We start from the raw sequence: 19,720 nt of genomic DNA, 5'->3' as shown, positions 1-19,720 counted from the left end.
GTCATGCCGTTGAGACCCTGGCCGCTCAGGTTTTCGACCTCTCAGGACAGTTTCAGAGTCTTCGTCTCGTGCCACCAGCTACTTCCTGGTCTTCCGAGTCTCCGGAACCTAGGGTTAATAACCCACCATGTTACTCTGGGCAGCCCACTAAGTGCCGCTCCTTTCTCACCCAGTTTGATATTGTGTCCTCTCTCCAACCCAACACATACTCAAGAGAGAGAGCTCGGATCGCTTACGTCATTTCACTCCTTACTGGTCGGGCTCGGGAGTGGGGCACAGCTATCTGGGAGGCAAGGGCTGAGTGTTCTAACAATTATCTGAACTTTAAAGAGGAGATGATACGGGTTTTTGATCGTTCAGTTTTTGGTAAGGAGGCTTCCAGGGCCCTGGCTTCTCTATGTCAATGTGATCGATCCATAACGGATTACTCTATAGAGTTTCGCACTCTTGCTGCCTCCAGTGACTGGAACGAGCCGGCGTTGCTCGCTCGTTTTCTGGAGGGACTCCACGCTGAGGTTAAAGATGAGATTCTCTCCCGGGAGGTTCCTTCCAGCGTGGACTCTTTGATTGCACTCGCCATCCGCATAGAACGACGGGTAGATCTTCGTCACCGAGCTCGTGGAAGAGAGCTCGCGTTAACGGTGTTCCCCCTCTCCGCATCTCAACCATCTCATCCCTCCGGCTCAGAGACTGAGCCCATGCAGCTGGGAGGTATTCGCATCTCGACTAAGGAGAGGGAACGGAGGATCACCAACCGCCTTTGCCTCTATTGCGGTTCTGCTGGACATTTTGTCATTTCATGTCCAGTAAAAGCCAGAGCTCATCAGTAAGCGGAGGGCTACTGGTGAGCGCTACTACTCAGGTCTCTCCATCAAGATCCTGTACTACTTTGTCGGTCCATCTACGCTGGACCGGTTCGGCTGCTTCCTGCAGTGCCTTGATAGACTCTGGGGCTGAGGGTTGTTTTATGGACGAAGCATGGGCTCGGAAACATGACATTCCTCTCAGACAGTTAGGGAAGCCCACGCCCATGTTCGCCTTAGATGGTAGTCTTCTCCCCAGTATCAGATGTGAGACACTACCTTTAACCCTCACAGTATCTGGTAACCACAGTGAGACCATTTCCTTTTTGATTTTTCGTTCACCTTTTACACCTGTTGTTTTGGGTCATCCCTGGCTAGTATGTCATAATCCTTCTATTAATTGGTCTAGTAATTCTATCCTATCCTGGAACGTTTCTTGTCATGTGAAGTGTTTAATGTCTGCTATCCCTCCTGTTTCTTCTGTCCCCTCTTCTCAGGAGGAACCTGGTGATTTGACAGGAGTGCCGGAGGAATATCATGATCTGCGCACGGTCTTCAGTTGGTCCAGAGCCAACTCCCTTCCTCCTCACCGGTCGTATGATTGTTGTATTGATCTCCTTCCGGGGACCACTCCCCTCGGGGTAGACTATACTCTCTGTCGGCTCCCGAACGTAAGGCTCTCGAGGATTATTTGTCTGTTTCTCTCGACGCCGGTACCGTGGTGCCTTCTTCCTCTCCCGCCGGAGCGGGGTTTTTTTTTAAGAAGAAGGACGGTACTCTGCGCCCCTGCGTGGATTATCGAGGGCTGAATGACATAACGGTTAAGAATCGTTATCCGCTTCCCCTTATGTCGTCAGCCTTCGAAATTCTGCAGGGAGCCAGGTTCTTTACTAAGTTGGACCTTCGTAACGCTTACCATCTCGTGCGCATCAGAGAGGGGGACGAGTGGAAAACGGCGTTTAACACTCCGTTAGGGCATTTTGAATACCGGGTTCTGCCGTTCGGTCTCGCTAATGCTCCAGCTGTCTTTTAGGCATTAGTTAATGATGTACTGAGAGACATGCTGAACATCTTTGTTTTCGTCTACCTTGACGATATCCTGATTTTTTCACCGTCACTCGAGATTCATGTTCAGCACGTTCGACGTGTACTCCAGCGCCTTTTAGAGAATTGTCTCTACATGAAGGCTGAGAAGTGCGCCTTTCATGTCTCCTCTGTCACATTTCTCGGTTCTGTTATTCCCGCTGAAGGCATTCAGATGGATCCCGCTAAGGTCCAGGCTGTCAGTGATTGGCCCGTTCCTAAGTCACGTGTCGAGTTGCAGCGCTTTCTAGGTTTCGCTAATTTCTATCGGCGTTTCATTCGTAATTTCGGTCAAGTTGCTGCCCCTCTCACTGCTCTTACTTCTGTCAAGACGTGCTTTAAGTGGTCCGGTTCCGCCCAGGGAGCTTTTGATCTCCTCAAGAAGCGTTTTACATCCGCTCCTATCCTTGTTACTCCTGACGTCACTAAACAATTCATTGTCGAGGTTGACGCTTCAGAGGTGGGCGTGGGAGCCATTCTATCCCAGCGCTTCCATTCTGACGATAAGGTCCATCCTTGCGCTTATTTTTCTCATCGCCTGTCGCCATCGGAACGCAACTATGATGTGGGTAACCGCGAACTGCTCGCCATCCGCTTAGCCCTAGGCGAATGGCGACAGTGGTTGGAGGGGGCGACCGTTCCTTTGTCGTTTGACTGACCATAAGAACCTTGAGTACATCCGTTCTGCCAAACGACTTAATGCACGTCAAGCTCGTTGGGCGTTGTTTTTCGCTCGTTTCGAGTTCGTGATTTCTTATCGCCCGGGTAATAAGAACACCAAGCCTGATGCCTTATCCCGTCTCTTTAGTTCTTCTGTGGCTTCTACTGATCCGGAGGGGATTCTTCCTTATGGGCGTGTTGTCGGGTTGACAGTCTGGGGAATTGAGAGACAGGTTAAGCAAGCACTCACTCACACTGCGTCGCCGCGCGCTTGTCCTAGTAACCTTCTTTTCGTTCCTGTCTCTACTCGTCTGGCTGTTCTTCAGTGGGCTCACTCTGCCAAGTTAGCTGGCCACCCCGGCGTTCGGGGTACGCTTGCTTCTATTCGCCAGCGGTTTTGGTGGCCTACTCAGGAGCGTGACACGCGCCGTTTCGTGGCTGCTTGTTCGGACTGCGCGCAGACTAAGTCAGGTAACTCTCCTCCTGCCGGTCGTCTCAGACCGCTTCCCATTCCTTCTCGACCATGGTCTCACATCGCCTTAGACTTTATTACCGGTCTGCCTTCGTCTGCGGGGAAGACTGTGATTCTTACGGTTGTCGATAGGTTCTCTAAGGCGGCACATTTCATTCCCCTCGCTAAGCTTCCTTCCGCTAAGGAGACGGCACAAATCATCATTGAGAATGTGTTCAGAATTCATGGCCTCCCGTTAGACGCCGTTTCAGACAGAGGCCCGCAATTCACGTCACAGTTTTGGAGGGAGTTCTGTCGTTTGATTGGTGCTTCCGTCAGTCTCTCTTCCGGTTTTCATCCCCAGTCTAACGGTCAAGCAGAAAGGGCCAATCAGACGATTGGTCGCATATTACGCAGCCTTTCTTTTCGAAACCCTGCGTCTTGGGCGGAACAGCTCCCCTGGGCAGAATACGCTCACAACTCGCTTCCTTCGTCTGCTACCGGGCTATCTCCGTTTCAGAGTAGTCTTGGGTACCAGCCTCCTCTGTTCTCGTCCCAGCTCGCCGAGTCCAGCGTTCCCTCCGCTCAGGCTTTTGTCCAACGTTGTGAGCGCACCTGGAGGAGGGTCAGGTCTGCACTTTGCCGTTACAGGGCGCAGACTGTGAGAGCCGCCAATAAACGTAGGATTAAGAGTCCTAGGTATTGTCGCGGTCAGAGAGTGTGGCTTTCCACTCGTAACCTTCCCCTTACGACAGCTTCTCGCAAGTTGACTCCGCGGTTCATTGGTCCGTTCCGTGTCTCTCAGGTCGTCAATCCTGTCGCTGTGCGACTGCTTCTTCCGCGACATCTTCATCGCGTCCACCCTGTCTTCCATGTCTCCTGTGTCAAACCTTTTCTTCGCGCCCCGTTCGTCTCCCCCCCGTCCTTGTCGAGGGCGCACCTATTTACAAGGTACGGAAGATCATGGACATGCGTTCTCGGGGACGTGGTCACCAGTACTTAGTGGATTGGGAGGGTTACGGTCCTGAGGAGAGGAGTTGGGTTCCATCTCGGGACGTGCTGGACCGTTCGTTGATTGATGATTTCCTCCGTTGCCGCCAGGGTTCCTCCTCGAGTGCGCCAGGAGGCGCTCGGTGAGTGGGGGGGTACTGTCATGTTTTGTCATTGATTATCATGTCTTGTCTCTGTGCTTCCCTTCTATTCGTTTCCCTCTGCTGGTCTTATTAGGTTCTTTCCCTCTTTCTATTCCTCTCTCTCCCCCTCCCTCTCTCCCTCTCTCGCTCGCTCTCTCTCTCTATCGTTCCGTTCCTGCTCCCAGCTGTTCCTCATTCTCCTAACTACCTCATTTACTCTTTTCACACCTGTCCCCTATTTTGCCCTCTGATTAGAGTCCCTATTTCTCCCTCTGTTTTCCGCTTCTGTCCTTGTCGGATCCTTGTATGATGTTCGCTGTTCTGTGTCCTTGTTCCGCCCTGTCGTGTTTTACCTTCTTCAGATGCTGCGTGTGAGCAGGTGTCAATGTCAGCTACGGCCGGTGCCTTCCCGAAGCGACCTGCAGTCTGTGGTCGCGTCTCCAGTCATTCCTCTCTACTGACGAGTGGATTTCAGTTTTCCTGTTTTTGCTTTCACCTAGATAATATCCAGGATTATCGCTTTTGTCCAAGACTGGAATAAAGACTCTGTTTTCGTTAAGTCGCTTTTGGGTCCTCATTCACCTGCATAACAAATACAGTGCCACCGACGCGGCCCGCTACCAAGGACTGTGGGCTCTCCTTCTCTGTGACCGACGTGAGTAAGACATTTACAGTGGGGCAAAAAAGTATTTAGTCAGCCACCAATTGTGCAAGTTCTCCCACTTAAAAAGATGAGAGAGGCCTGTACTTTTCATCATAGGTACACTCCAAATATGACAGACAAAATGAGAAAAAAAATCCAGAAAATCACATTGTAGGATTTTTAATGAATTTATTTGCAAATTATGGTGGAAAATATGTCCTAAACACTGGGGCCCCACAAGGGTGTGCTCAGCCCCCTCCTGTACTCCCTGTTCACCCATGACTGCGTGGTCATTCACGCCTCCAACTCAATCATCAAGTTTGCAGACTACACAACAGTGGTGGGCTTGATTACCAACAACGACGAGATGGCCTATAGGGAGGAGGTGAGGTGTCAGGAAAACAACCTCACTCAATGTCAACAAAACAAAGGAGATGATCGTGGACTTCAGGAAACAGTTTTAAGTTCCTCTGCGTACACATCACGGACAAACTGAAATGGCCCACACAGATGCCTCACAAGTCCTCAATTGGCAACTTCATTAAATAGCACCCGCAAAACACCAGTCTCAACGTCAACAGTGAAGAGGCCACCCCAGGATGCTGGACTTCAAGGCAGAGTGCAATGTCTGTGTTTTTGCCAATCTTAATCTTTTCTTTCTTATTGGCCAGTCTGAGATGTTTTTTTCTTTGCAACTCTGCCTACATCTTCAGTTTCTTGGCAATTTCTCGGATGGAATAGCCTTCATTTCTCAGAACAACAATAGACTGAGTTTCAGAAGAAAGTGCTTTAATTCTGGCAAATTTGAGCCTGGACAACAGTTTTCAGCTGTGCTAACATAATTGCAAAAGGGTTTTCTAATGATTAATTAGCCATTTAAAATAATAAACTTGGATTAGCTAACACAACGTGCCATTGGAACACAGGAGTGATGGTTGCTGATAATGCCTATGTAGACATTCCATAAAAAAATCTGCCGTTTCCAGCTACAACAGTCATTTACAACATTAACAATGTCTCCACTGTATTTCTCATCAATTTGATGTTATTTTAATGGACAAAAGAAATGTGCTTTTCTTTAAAAAACAATGACATTTCTAAGTGACCCCAAACTCTTGAACGGTAGTGTATATCTTATTCCATTCCTTTACTTAGATTTGTGTGTATTCGGTAGTTGTTGTGGAATTGTTAGATTACATGTTAGATATTGCTGCACTGTCGGAACTAGAAGCATAAGCATTTCGTTACACTCGCAATAGCATCTGCTAACCATCTGTATGTGACCAATAAAATTTGATTCGATTTTTTACCAACTATGGGCAGATTTCAGTTATGAAGACAGAACGCGCATCGTTGTTTCATCTTTTTTCCTACCCTCGCTCTCCCTTGTTAGACATCATGCACATGTATGGCTTGGTAGTATATGTCATCACCATTGAGCTAGTTCTCATACAGTAGAAGCAGTAAACATCAAGTTATAGTGCATTCGGAAAGTATTCAGACCACTTCATCAATCTACACACAATAACCAATAATGACGAAGTGAAAACAGCGTTTTGGATATTTTTGCAAAAGTATTAAACAAACGGAAATATTTTATTTACATAAGTATTCAGACCCTTTGCTATGAGACTTGAAATTGAGCTCAAGTGCATCCTGTTTCCATTGATCATCCTTGAAATGTTTCTACAAGTTGATTGGAGTCCACCTGTGGTAAATTCAATTGATTGGACATGATTTGGAAAGGCACACACCTGTCTATATAAGGTCCCACAGTTGACCGTACATGTCAGAGCAAAACCAAGTCATGAGGTCGAAGGAATTGTCTGTAGAGCTCCGGGACAGGCTTGTGTCAAGGCACAGATCTGGGGAAGGGTACCAACAAATGTCTGTAGCATTGAAGGTTCCCAAGAACACAGTGGCCTACATCATTCTTCAATGGAAAAAGTTTGGGAACACCAAGACTCTTCCTAGAACTGACCGCCCAGCCAAACTGCTCAACTGGGGAGAAGGGCCTTGGTCAGGGAGGTGACCAGGACTGATGGTCACTCAGAGAGTCAGGACACCCGTTTAACATCCCATCCGAAAGATGGCACCCTACACAGGGCAGTGTCTGTCAATCACTGCCCAGGGTGCATTGGGATATTTTTTAGACCAGAAGAAAGAGTGCCTCCTACTGACCCTCCAACACCACTTCCAGCAGCATCTGGTCTCCCATCCAGGGACCGACCAGAACCAACCCTGCTTATCTTCAGAAGCGAGCCAGCAGTGGGATGCAGGGTGGTGTTGGTGTTGGTGGTGGCATCATGCTGTGGAAAGATGAACGGAGCAAAGTACAGAGAGATTCTTGATGAAAACCTGCTCCAGAGTGGGTTCACCTTCCAACAGGACAATGATCCTAAGCACACAGCCAAGACAACGCAGGAGTGGCTTCAGGACAAGTCTCTGCATGTCCTTGAGTGGCCCAGCCAGTGCCTGGACTTAAACTTTGGAGAGACCTGAAAATAGCTGTGCAGTGACTCTCTCCCATCCAACCTGACAGAGCTTGAGAGGATCTGCAGAGAAGGGGAGAAACTCCCCAGATACAGGTGTGCCAAGCTTGTAGCATCATACCCAAGAAGATTCAAGGCAGTAATCGCTGCCAAAGGTACTTCAAAAAATTACTGAGTAAAAGGTCTGAATGCTTATTTAAATATGTTATTCAGTTTTTGCTTCGTCATTATGGGCTGTTGTGATTGATTAGGGGAAAAAACTATTGAATCCATTTGAGAATAAGGCTGTAACATACCAAAATGTGGAAAAAGTTAAGGGGTCTGAATACCTTCCGAATGCACTGTATATGAGTGACGGAGAGAGTTGTGACATGTGAAAGTGATCAAGCGGAGTTACAGCCTCGCTCTACCCAATTGGAGCATGAGGATCAAGTTAAAACCCACCCATTTCTTTAGTTATTTCGAATTTTGTCCTGGCAGCTTAGTTGTTTAGAGATGCGTCCTGACAGCTGAAATAAATAGTTTTTCCAGATAACGGAAAATTACAATAAATACTAATTTCATATGCATCCGTGATCACAAATTATGACGTTATGTTGGATCTGTTTGCATTAAATAGATGTTAAATATTCTTAATCTAATCAGCAGTGCCTATATGATGTCCTTCCATTCAGTTGTGACATGCTGGAGTGATGCTTTTATGCAAATGTTGTTTATCGGTAGGCTAATATAAGTCCCAAATGGAAGGCAAACAGATTGTTTGTCATCTGTAGCACCATAGACTCAGACTGATCAGCCCAAACAAGCTCAATAACTCAATGCATGCACACAATCCTATCGAACATGCATTCACATATATTTTGAGTAGGCCTATGTCATCTCAATTTACCCAGTTTATCAATTTGCCAATCAAATACAATTATTATCATTATGTTGTTATGTACAAATTCAAATGTACTGTTTGATTTGAAAATGTACAGTTGAATTCCGAAGTTTACATACACTTAGGTTGGAATCATTAAAACTCGTTTTTCCAACCACTCCACAAATTTCTTGTTTAACAAACTATAGTTTTGGCAAGTCGGTTAGGACATTTACTACGTGCATGAGGCAAGTACATTTTTCCAACAATTGTTTACAGACAGATTATTTAACTTATAATTCACTGTATCACAATTCCAGTGGGTCAGAAGTATACATACACCTTTAGTTTATTTGTCCACCACTCTAACCACTAGGCTACCCCGCCGCCCCAGTGTATGTTCAAACCCCCGAGCTGACAAGGTGCAAATCTATCATTCTGCCCCTGAACAGGCAGTTAACCCACTGTTCCTAGGCCGTCATTGAAAATAAGAATTTGTTCTGACTTGCCTAGTTAAATAAAGGTAAAAAAATAAAAATTGACCGTGCCTTTAAACAGCTTGGAAAATTCCAGAAAATTATCTCATGGCTTTAAAAGCTTCTGATTGGGTAATTGACAACATTCGAGTCAATTGGAGGTGTACCTGTGGATGTATTTCAAGGCCTACCTTCAAACTCAGTGCCTCTTTGCTTGACATCATGGGAAAATCAAAAGAAATCAGCCAAGACCTCAGGAAAGGTCTTGGCTCAGGAAGGAGACGCTTTCTGTCTCCAAAGGATGAACATACTTTGGTGCGAAAAGTGCAAATCAATCCCAGAACAACAGCAAAGGACCTTGTGAAGAGGCTGGAGGAAACAGATACAAAAGTATCTATATCCACAGTCAAATGCGTCCTATATCAACATAATCTGAAAGGCCGCTCAGCAAGGAAAAAGCCACTGCTCCAAAACCGTCATAAAAAAGCCAGACTACGGTTTGCAACTGCACATGGGGACAAAGATTGTACTTTTTGGAGAAATGTCCTCTGTTCTGATGAAACAAAAATAGAATTGTTTGGCCATAATGACCATCATTATGTTTGGAGGAAAAAGGGGGAGGCATGCAAGCAGAAGAACACCATCACAACCGTGAAGCACGGGGGTGGCAGCATCATGTTGTTGGGGTGCTTTGCTGCAGGAGTCAAATAGGACTGGTTCCAAAATCTGACAGGATTTTTCTATTGGATTATTCTATTGAAATACTAGTTATTTGGATTTAATTTAATATTTATTTAACAGGTCAGTTAAGAACAAATTATTTTTTACAATGATGTCCTACCCCGGCCAAAGCTTAACCCAGACAATGCTAGGCCAATTGTGCGCCACCGTATGGGACTCCCAATCAAGGCCGGTTGTGATACAGCCTGGAATTGAACCAAGGTCTGTAGTAACAGCTCTCATACTGAGATGCACTGCCTTAGACCGCTGCACCACTTGGGAGCCCCAAAGATTCAATCCTATAGGATATTGGTAATAGAGCAAATTAACTTGCAGCTTTGAATCACTCCCATATTGTGATGATGTGTTGAAGAGGTTGAGAACTTCAGGGAATCAACATTGGTGTGAGTAGGCAAAGGAGATTGTGCTCTGGGGATATGGGAGAGAGGCTGTTCCTCTGTTTTTCTGGTCTTTAATCTTGATTGCAGTTTAACAGAAATACAGGTTTCTGTCAGAAATGTAGCTGTGAGATTGTCCAATAATGCTGTATTTATCCAATTGTAGTGTCCATACACTGTGATCTGAAATAACAATGAATAGAATATTAACAATACTATGGCTTGATAGGTTATAATACTGTAAGTAAGCAGTGCGAATGAACGGGCTGCTGCACAGTCACTATGGAAGCTTTATCTGGAGTGCCCAGTTAAATTGTGCATAAGTGTAATGGCATTCCGAGAAGGATCGGAGGACCAATGCGCAGCGTGGTAAGTGTCCTTAATGTTTATTTTAAGACATAAACTGAACACCATGAAATACAAGACAAAATGTGAATGTGAACATGAACGAAACCAAAACAGTACCGTGTGGCAACAAACACTCACATGGAAACAAACACCCACAAACCAAAAGTGAAACCAAGGCTACCTAAGTATGATTCTCAATAAGAGACAACTAACGACACCTGCCTCTGATTGAGAACCATACTAGGCTGAACTCAAAACCCCAACATAGAAAAACACACATAGACTGCCCACCCTAACTCATGCCCTGACCATACTAAATAAAGACAAAAGAAAGGAAATAAAGGTCAGAACGTGACAGTACCCCCCCCAAGGTGCGGACTCCGGCCACAAAACCTGAACCTATAGGGGAGGGTCTGGGTGGGCGTCTGTCCGCTCTGGCGCGGGACATGGACCCCACTTCACCACAGTTTTTCTCCGCCTCATTGTCCGCCTCCGTGGTCTCTTAAACACGGCGAACCTTGCCACCAACCTCGGACTGGGGACGCTAGAAATGGGTCCCGAATGGACGAGAGATTTCGGCAGTGGCGGATAGGTGGGAGGCTCTGGCAGCGCCGGACAGGCGGGAGACTCCCTTGCGGTCTAATATCTCCTCCCAAGTCCATCTCTCCAGGTATCGCTGCCTCTCCTGCTGATGCTGCCTGTTACCAAGCTGCTTGATCCTTTCTTGGTGGGTGTTTCTGTAACGGCATTCCTCCTCCTCTTCTGAATGAAAACGAAACAGTACCGTGTGGCAACAAACAATTACACGGAAACAAACACCCACAAACCGAATGTGAAACACAGGCTACCTAAGTATGATTCTCAATCAGAGACAACTAACGACACCTGCCTCTGATTGAGAACCATACTAGAGCCTCCCGGGTGGCGCAGTGGTTAAGGGCGCTGTACTGCAGCGCCAGCTGTGCCATCAGAGTCCCTTGGCCTAGCGTCGTCCAGGTTAGGGAGGGCTTGGTCGGTAGGGATGTCCTTGTCTCATCGCGCACCAGCGACTCCTGTGGCGGGCCGGGCGCAGTGAGCGCTAACCAAGGTTGCCAGGTGCACGGTGTACCCTCCGACACATTGGTGCGGCTGGCTTCCGGGTTGGATGTGCGCTGTGTTAAGAAGCAGTACGGCTGGTTGGGTTGTGTATCGGAGGACGCATGACTTTCAACCTTCGTCTCTCCCGAGCCCGTACGGGAGTTGTAGCGATGAGACAAGATAGTAGCTACTACAACAATTGGATACCACGAAATTGGGGAGAAAAAAGGGGTAAAAAAAAGAGAACCATACTAGGCTGAACTCAAAACCCCAACATAGAAAAACCCACACAGACTGTCCATCCCAACTCACGCCCTGACCATACTAAATAAAGACAAAACAAAGGAAATAAAGGTCAGAAAGTGACAATAAGAGCATTTTGTACTCTGTAAATGGTTAAACTCATGATAAATATATGTGTACACTATCAGCTTAAATTTAAATGTTGATTTATTTTTACATGTTTGATTATTTTATATTGCGCTAGTTTCCTGTATGTGGACAGTATGTGTTACTACATTACACAAACTAATTTCTTGACCACATCGAATTGAGGGTAATTGCACATAATACTTTTTACCTTAGATTAGTGATAGTATAAACATTTATAGTAATAACAATAATAATATAATTGGTTTTGTACCGTTGATTTTGTAATACGTGCTTGGCGGTCTTAGGACTTCCATCATTTTCAAACTCAAATGGCAGGGCCAATTCAGGTGCACTCTGTATAAAGGTCTATGGCCTCACACCTATACATGGATTTGAGTGTCAAACTATCACTCAATAGCCAACCCTTGTCACTGTTGATATCTTTTGGCAGGTCGTAATTCGTTAAAGTTAAATAACAAAGCAACTGACTTGTTTCCTTCCACTTTCCGGCAGAAATTTTAGAATTTAGATGACTGTCTTCAGAAAATGCTCTTCTTACCAGTGATATGGAAATTATTCTCAGATTCAGTGTGGCCTTTCAGTGTTAGTTTAAACAGTGTATACACCCCAAACCTTTGCCACCACTCTATTGATTTTAAATTGATATTGAATTAATAAAATATCGTTGCGTTTAACTTACCACTTACTTGAAACAAAATGTGACTAATAATAATAATACACATTATTCCCAGATTCTGTGTTTTTTTAGTTGGGTTAGTTTGAACAGGAAATGCACCCCAACTCCCTCTTCTCCTTCTATTGATTTCAATATGAGTGATTGACAAATAAGTGTAGAATTTCTCTGTTTTTTGTCAACCCCCAAATCAAAATGAATCACTCCAAAATGTAACTGGTTGTCGTCAGCAGGTTGTCAGCTGACAAGTGATGTAAACAATTTTTCCAGTTTCCATATGGTTTTTGAGTTGTGTTAGTTACAACAGCACATACAACCTGACTTTCCCCCCTAATCAATATGAGTGATTAGTTGCCACTGCAGTTATGCAGTTCAAAACCTCTTGACACACCAATCCCTTTAGCGGGATCATTTTCGTCAACATCTGGGGAATTGCAGAGCACCAAATTCAAATTAAATTACTCAAAATATTTAATTTTCATGAAATCACAAGTGCAAAATATCAAAACACAGCTTAGCTTGTTGTTAATCCAGCTGGCATGTCAGATTTCGAAAAAGCTTGGTGAAAGCAAACCATGTGATTATGTGAGGACAGCTCTCAGCAGACAAAACATTACAAACAGATAGCAGCAAAGTAGATCGGTCACGAAAGTCAGAAAAGCAATCAAATTAATCGCAGACGAAAATTCCAAATAGTATCCATAAAATTCGTAGAAACATGTCAAACGTTTTTTATAATCAATCCTCAGGTTGTTTTTACAATAAATAATCAATAATATTTCAACCGGACGGTAAACTTTTCAATACAAGAGAGAAAGGAAAGGCCTCGCTCCAGTGGCGCGCGCATGAACAAATCTAAGGACATCTGCCTATCCACTGACGCGATGTGATCATTCTCGCTCATTTTTCAGAATAAAAGCCTGAAACTATGTCTAAAGACTGGTCACACCCTGTGGAAGGCATAGGGAAAGGAATCTGGTTGATATCCCTTTATATGGAGGATAGGCTTGCAATGGAACAGAGTAGTTTCAGAAAAACTTCCTGGTTGGATTTTCCTCAGGTTTTCAGCCTGCAATATCAGTTCTGTTATACTCACAGACAATATTTTGACAGTTTTGGAAACTTTAGAGTGTTTTCTATTATATACTGCCAATTATATGCATGTTCTAGCTTCTATGCATGTTCTAGTTCTGGGCCTGAGAAATATGCAGTTTACTATGGGAACGTTTTTTATCCAAACATCAAAATACTGCCCCCTAGCTTTAAGAGGTTTTAAGGTTTCAGTAAAAAACAAAACAATAGTTAAATGATTACTATTGTGGAACATGTATGTGTATGATAGTACATTTTATGTTAAAGTTTTCAATACATCACAAACTGTTTTTTTGATTAGGATGCTTCAAAACAGTATTTTGATATTGGGCTATTTATCAAACATTATTGTCAACAGGGAGCAGCAACAGCGTAATTTTCAACTTACAGTATGTTTTGGGAATATAAATGGAACTTTCAACATGAATCTCCAATAGTATTGTACTTAATTAGGTAAAAACTGCTGAATGAGTCCAAAAACCTGACGTGATTGATTTATTTTGATGATCCACCAGAAATCATGAAAACGGAGTTTACTTGCCTGTAATAAAGGCACATATACTGTATTTAGTAATAACAAACAAGTAAAAACATTTAGCATCTGCTATAACAATACAATGACTCAAAAACAACATACAAATGGCTACAACTTAGCTAGCTAGTAATCTAACAGGCAAAATGTGGCTAACCGTAGTTTCTTAGCTAGCATAAAAACGAGTACATAAAATACTGTACAATGATGAAAATATAACTTAAACATTGACCATTTTATCAGGAAACATAAGGAAACAAATAATGTACTCACAGTTCTTGCATTCACGCACCATAAAGGATAAAACAGTTAGAATAATAATGCTAGAAGATTGGAGATTCTTTGTACATGTCACTGATGTAGAGGCAGGAGGCAGTAGGCAGGAGGCAGTTGCAGGTTTAGAACCACTGAATTTATTTAAGCATCATAGATCAAAGCGGGACGAAACCCAAACGCTGTTGTGCTCAAAATATATCTTCATAAACAGAAAGGCACAGGGCGAACCCAAGTGCAAAATATGAAGTACTCAGGAAATAGTAGGAGAGATTCCTCTCAGGATAACAAGTAACATTTACAATGACCGACAAAGACAAATGGCAGAGGGAGTATATATACAGTGATAGAGTGGGGATTGGAACCAGGTGTGTGTAATGATGATGAGACAAGTTTGGAGTTGATGAGTGAAGGGTGTTTTCCAGCAGTAGGTTCGGCATCAGCTAGAAGGCCGGGGAAGCCGAAGCGAAGGCTGGTGTGACAGTACACCCACCACCGAGGTTCTGCTCCGGCAGCGGGGCGCCGCTGACCTTGGAGACAACCCCGGAGACGCAGTGAGGGTCGGCCAGGACGACGCCTGTGAAAGTCCCGAATGAGAGAACAAACCAGACTGTCCCACGCTGGAACCTGGGACCGTACCCCTCCCAGTAGACCACGTACTGGAGAAGCCCCTCACGATGAGTCCAACAGGCTGTGGACGGAGTACGCCCTTGACATCTAAGTTAGGGGTGGGGGGTTTCGTGGGGTCCAGCACTAGCCAAGGGATCAGCTGCCACCGGGCTGAGGAGAGATACATGAAATGAGGGTGAGATACGGTAATTGACGGGGAGCTGTAATCTGTACGTCACTTCATTGACTCTCCTCAGGACTTTGAAATGCCCCACAAACCGTCAGCTTCCGACAAGGCAGGCGAAGGGGCAGGTCCTTTGTAGAAAGCCAGACCCTGTCACCAGGGTGAAAGATACGGGGCCACACTGCGGTGAAAATTGGCCTGCGCCTTCTTCTGCGACGCGTTGGACGACGCGCTGGAGACAGGTGTGCGCGGTGTTCCATACCTCCTCGCCGCGCTGGAAACAATCGTCCACTGCAGGAGCCACGATCAGGGCCGGCTGATATCATAGAACACACTGAAAGGATGTGAGGTTAGTGGAGGAGTGACAGAGGGAGTTTTGTACGTATTCTGCACAAGGCAGAAACGCAGCCCACTCCCACCAGCCGGTCCTGACAGTAACTACAAAGGTACCTACCCAGTTCCTGACTTACCCTTTCCACCTGCCCATTAGATTGGGGACAGTACCCGGAGGTGAGGCTGACCCCAGTCGTTCCATGAGGGCCTTCCAGACACGGGAGGTGAACTGAGGACCACGGTCAGACCCGATGTGCTCCGGGATCTCGTAGTGCCAGATGACGTGAGAGAAGAGAGCCTTCACGGTCTGCTGGGCTGTAGGGAGACAGAGTAATCAAATGACAGGCTTTGGAAAAAAAGTCCACAACAACTAGGATGATGGTGTGCCCCTCCAAGGGGGGAAGGTCCGTGACAAAGTCCAAGGAGAGATGGGACCAGGGTTGTTGTGGAACCGGCAGCGGATAGAGTTTGCCATAGGGGAGGTGTCTAGGTGTCTTGCTCTGTGCGCAGGTGGAGCAGGGAGAGACGTAAACCCGGACATCCCGGGTCAAGGTGGGCCACCAGTAGTTGGCGGAGAGACAGTCGATAGTACGGGCTATACCCAGGTGCCCCGACACATGTGCTGTGTGTGCCCAGTCGAGGAGACGGTCCCGCACATCAGAGGGCATGTCGATACGCCCCTTGGGACAATGGGCAGGTGAGTGCTCCTGTTGCAGGGCTCGACGAATGTCCGCGTCCACATTCCACCCGACAGAAGCCACAATGCGTGACGGGAATAATGGGTGTCACTTTCTCCCTCCGATCCTCTGTGATATGAATCCGGGACAATGCAGCCTTAACTTTGATCCAGACCGGTAGGAGAGGGTAAAGTCAAACCTGGCAAAGAATAGAGCCCACCTGGCCTGACGCGGGTTCATCCTCATCGCTGCTCGTATGTACTCCAAGTTCCTGTGGTCCGTCCAGACAAGGAATGGATGTTTAGCTCTCTCCCGCCAGTGACGCCATGCTTTCAGCACCTTCTTTAGGGCCAACAACTCGTGATCCCCCACGTCATAATTCTGCTCCGCGGGAGACAGCTTCCGTGAGTAGAAGGTGCATGGATGGAGTTTAGGCGGCGATCCAGTACATTGGGAGAGAAAAGCTCCTACTCCAAACTCTGAGGTGTCCACCTCCACGATGAAAGGCAGAGATGGGTCAGGGTGAGCCAGAATATGTGCGTTAGTAAAACGTTCCTTGAGCGCACGGAAGGCTTCGTTGGCCTACCCAGTTCAGTGCAGCTGTCGAGGACCTCCCTTCAGGAGGGAGGTGAGAGGGGCCACCACTGGGCTGAAACCCCTAATGAAGCACCATAAAATAGTTAGATAAACCAAGGAAGCGCTGTATTGCCTTGATGTTGGATGGAACAGAAACGATCGTACTGCACTGACCCTCTGCTCTTCCAGCTCCACTCCCGTGGTGAAAATCCGAGAAGGAGACCGCCTGCTGAAAGAAAAGGCACTTCTCTGTATTGGCGTACAGGTGATGCCCTACCAGCCTCTGCAAAATGGACCTGATATGAGAGACATGTTGCTCGCGTGTAGTGGAGTACACCAAGATGTCGTCTATGTACACCACTACACAGTGACCCAACATGTCTCTAAACACCTCGTTAATGAATGATTGAAACATAGAGGGTGTATTTGACAGACCGTAGGGCATTACCATCTATTCATAGTGCCCGGTGCTGAAGGCGGTCATCCATTCATCCCTCTCTCTGATGCGCACCAGGTTGTAGGCACTGCAGGGGATAACTGAATTTAACAGTATCCTTATTCAGTGTCCGGTAATCAATACAGGGGCGGAGACCTCCCTCCTTCATGAAAAAGAAGCTGGTGGTGGCCGAAGAGGTGAACGGAAGGATGAATCCTTGGGCCAGGGCCTGCTGGACGTAGGCCTCCATGGACTCTGCATGCGAGAGAGGGTAGATGTGGCTCCGCAGGAGCATAGAACCCGACAGTAGGTAGATAGTGCAGTTCCATGGGTGATGAGGGGGCAGGCACATGGCACGAGTCTTTGAAAAGGCCACCTGTAGGTCCCAGTACTCCACCAGGATAGGGACGTGGCACAGATCGACAAAGAGAGACACCTCCCCTGACACTCCTGCGACCAACCCAACAACCTCCTCCCTGTCAACGATATACTGGGGTTATGCAACTGTAGCCAGGGGAAACCTAAAACTACGGGGTGTGCAGGAGAGTCTAAGATGAGGAAAGTGATGCATTCATGGTGGTTGTGAGTAACTGTGGGGAATATGGGAATTGTGGTCTGGCACACCAGTCCTGTTCCTAAGGGACTAGAGGAATGCGTAATGATAAGGTCACTGACCGGTCTAGGAAATTGCTTGCAGCCCCTGAGTCCACTAGGACAGGACTCAGTGGGGGGCCAGGATAGTCAGGGAAGATGACAGGGAGGAGGACAGAGAGGATCAAGGCACGTCCATACCTACCTGGGAAGGTGCAGGAGCGTTCCTCGGCCTGTCGCTTCCTTGCCTGGTTCTCCGACTGGGACAGGTGTTCTAGGGGTGGTCTGACTCCCCGCAGTAGGAGCAGAGACCTTGTTGACGGCGGTGTTGATGTTCCTCGGGGAGAAGGTGCATAGTGCCCACCTCCATGGGTTCAGTCTCGCTGGAGGTTCCTGGGAGAGTCCCGAACCCCCAGGATGGGCGATGACAAGCACGCAGGAGATTATCCAGGTGGATAGCCATGGCGATGAGCGGGTCCAGCGTGAGGTCCTCATCGCGAAAGGCCAGCTCGGTCTGGATGTCCGCCTGTAGCCACTGCGGAAAACTATCAACAGGGCCTCGTCATTCCAGCCATTGGACGCAGCCACGTCCGGAAATCCGGAGCGTACTCCGACGCTGTAGGGTGGCCGAAGACGGCACGGAAGAGTTGGGTGAAGCGCTCATAGGACTGCACTTCTGGTCCGTCCCTCTCCCAAATGGTGTGCGCCCACTCCAGAGCCCAGCCTGTCTGCACCGAGATTACCAAGGCCACCTTGTCCTTCTCGGAGGCCGTCCCGGTATGACGTGCCAGGTGGAGGTCACACTAAAATGAGCTGGGGTGCCATCAAACCGTTCCGGGAGGGGCAGGTGGACATTGCTGATCGGACCGGGTGATGTAGAGAGTGCTTGGGTGGCTGGAACCATCGCAGGGAGCTGGGAAGGTGGAGGCGTTGGCATACAGCCTGGTCCATGGCAGTCCCGAGGCGCTCCAGGCATGAGTCGTGGTGGTGGAGCTGCTGCTTCCTGTTATCTTGGGTCAAACAAATAATGTGCTCACAATTATTGCATTCACACACAGTAAACAATAAAAAAAGTTAGAATAACAATGTGAGATATTGTAGTTCTAATGAACAAAATTAGTTGAAACATTTGTTCTTTTGACTGAACGAGTTGAAAAGATCAGAGTCAGTAAAAAGAGTCAAACTTCAATCACTATTATGAACTCATTCTGGTAGGATAAGTATGGTAGGACAAACAGAGGACAAGTTCCTTGCAGAAGGTCTTGTTCCTCGCATAATAGGCTATGGCATTCTTCACGCTGGTTTACAGGAGACATATTTAAACCCCTTCACCAGCATCAGCCAGTTATTGAACGGAAGAGATAGTGAAAAGGATTGAACTGGAGCGAGGGCTAATTGAATTGAATAATGCAGTTTGGGATTTACCTCATGTTTTAATTAGCTTATATTTCTACAGTGTGGTGGCGTATTGAGCTTTACAGACATGCACCATTGCAGTGCAAAAGATCCTCCTCTAGGCAAGGTGACCACTAGGTCATGATAATTAGGGTACGCAATGCACAACATTTAACATTTTAATTTCTTATTGTTTTCAGTCCGTTTCTTTAATTTGGTGCTGTGGTTACAGGGAATCACACTGAAGAAAAAAAACATGAATGAATGTAACTGCTAATGGAAGACAGAACCAGGAGAATTGATTCACTGACTTGGTATGAAACAGAACCAGCGTCAGTGCCGTTTAAGATGAGGGAGGATGATAACATTGTTTTATGAGCATGGCCTCCCTAACTCTACATACATGTACAGTTGAAGTCGGAAGTTTACATACACTTAGGCTGGAGTCATTAAAACTCGTTTTTCAACCACTCCACAAGTTTCTTGTTAACAAACTATAGTTTTGGCAAGTCAGTTAGGACATCTACTTTGTGCATGACACGAGTAAATCTTCCAACAATTGTTTACAGACAGATTATTTCACTTATAATTAACTGTATCACAACTCCAGTGGGTCAGACGCAGTGGTGGGCCGTCAGGACCAGCAAGGCCTTCTCTGCTGGCCTAAACATCATCAGAATACAATTTCTTTTTGAATATATTTTCCCACAAATATGTATTAAATTATTCCCCAGAGTAAGAGTTACACTCTTCATTTCATAGCATTCCTCTTGGTTGCACTGCTTCCAGCCCCAGGTTAAGATTTGGAGG

The 19,720-nt window shown here is 46.4% G+C and overlaps 1 long non-coding RNA gene across 1 annotated transcript; it reads right to left on the bottom strand.

Annotated features, from left to right (window-relative positions):
- Positions 1–13,861: 13,861 nt before the first annotated feature.
- LOC123991696 lies at positions 13,862–18,486 on the bottom strand. The gene is made up of 3 exons (XR_006830841.1): positions 17,721–18,486; positions 14,998–15,550; positions 13,862–14,889 (listed from the first exon to the last, which is right to left on the bottom strand). It is a non-coding gene; the product is annotated as an uncharacterized LOC123991696 (long non-coding RNA).
- Positions 18,487–19,720: the final 1,234 nt, after the last annotated feature.

This window comes from Oncorhynchus gorbuscha, linkage group LG12, assembly GCF_021184085.1.
Source record: "Oncorhynchus gorbuscha isolate QuinsamMale2020 ecotype Even-year linkage group LG12, OgorEven_v1.0, whole genome shotgun sequence".
In the NCBI taxonomy this organism is placed as follows: Eukaryota; Metazoa; Chordata; class Actinopteri; order Salmoniformes; family Salmonidae; genus Oncorhynchus; species Oncorhynchus gorbuscha.
Note: the sequence above shows the minus strand (reverse complement) of the source record. Positions and strands in the feature narration are given on the sequence as shown.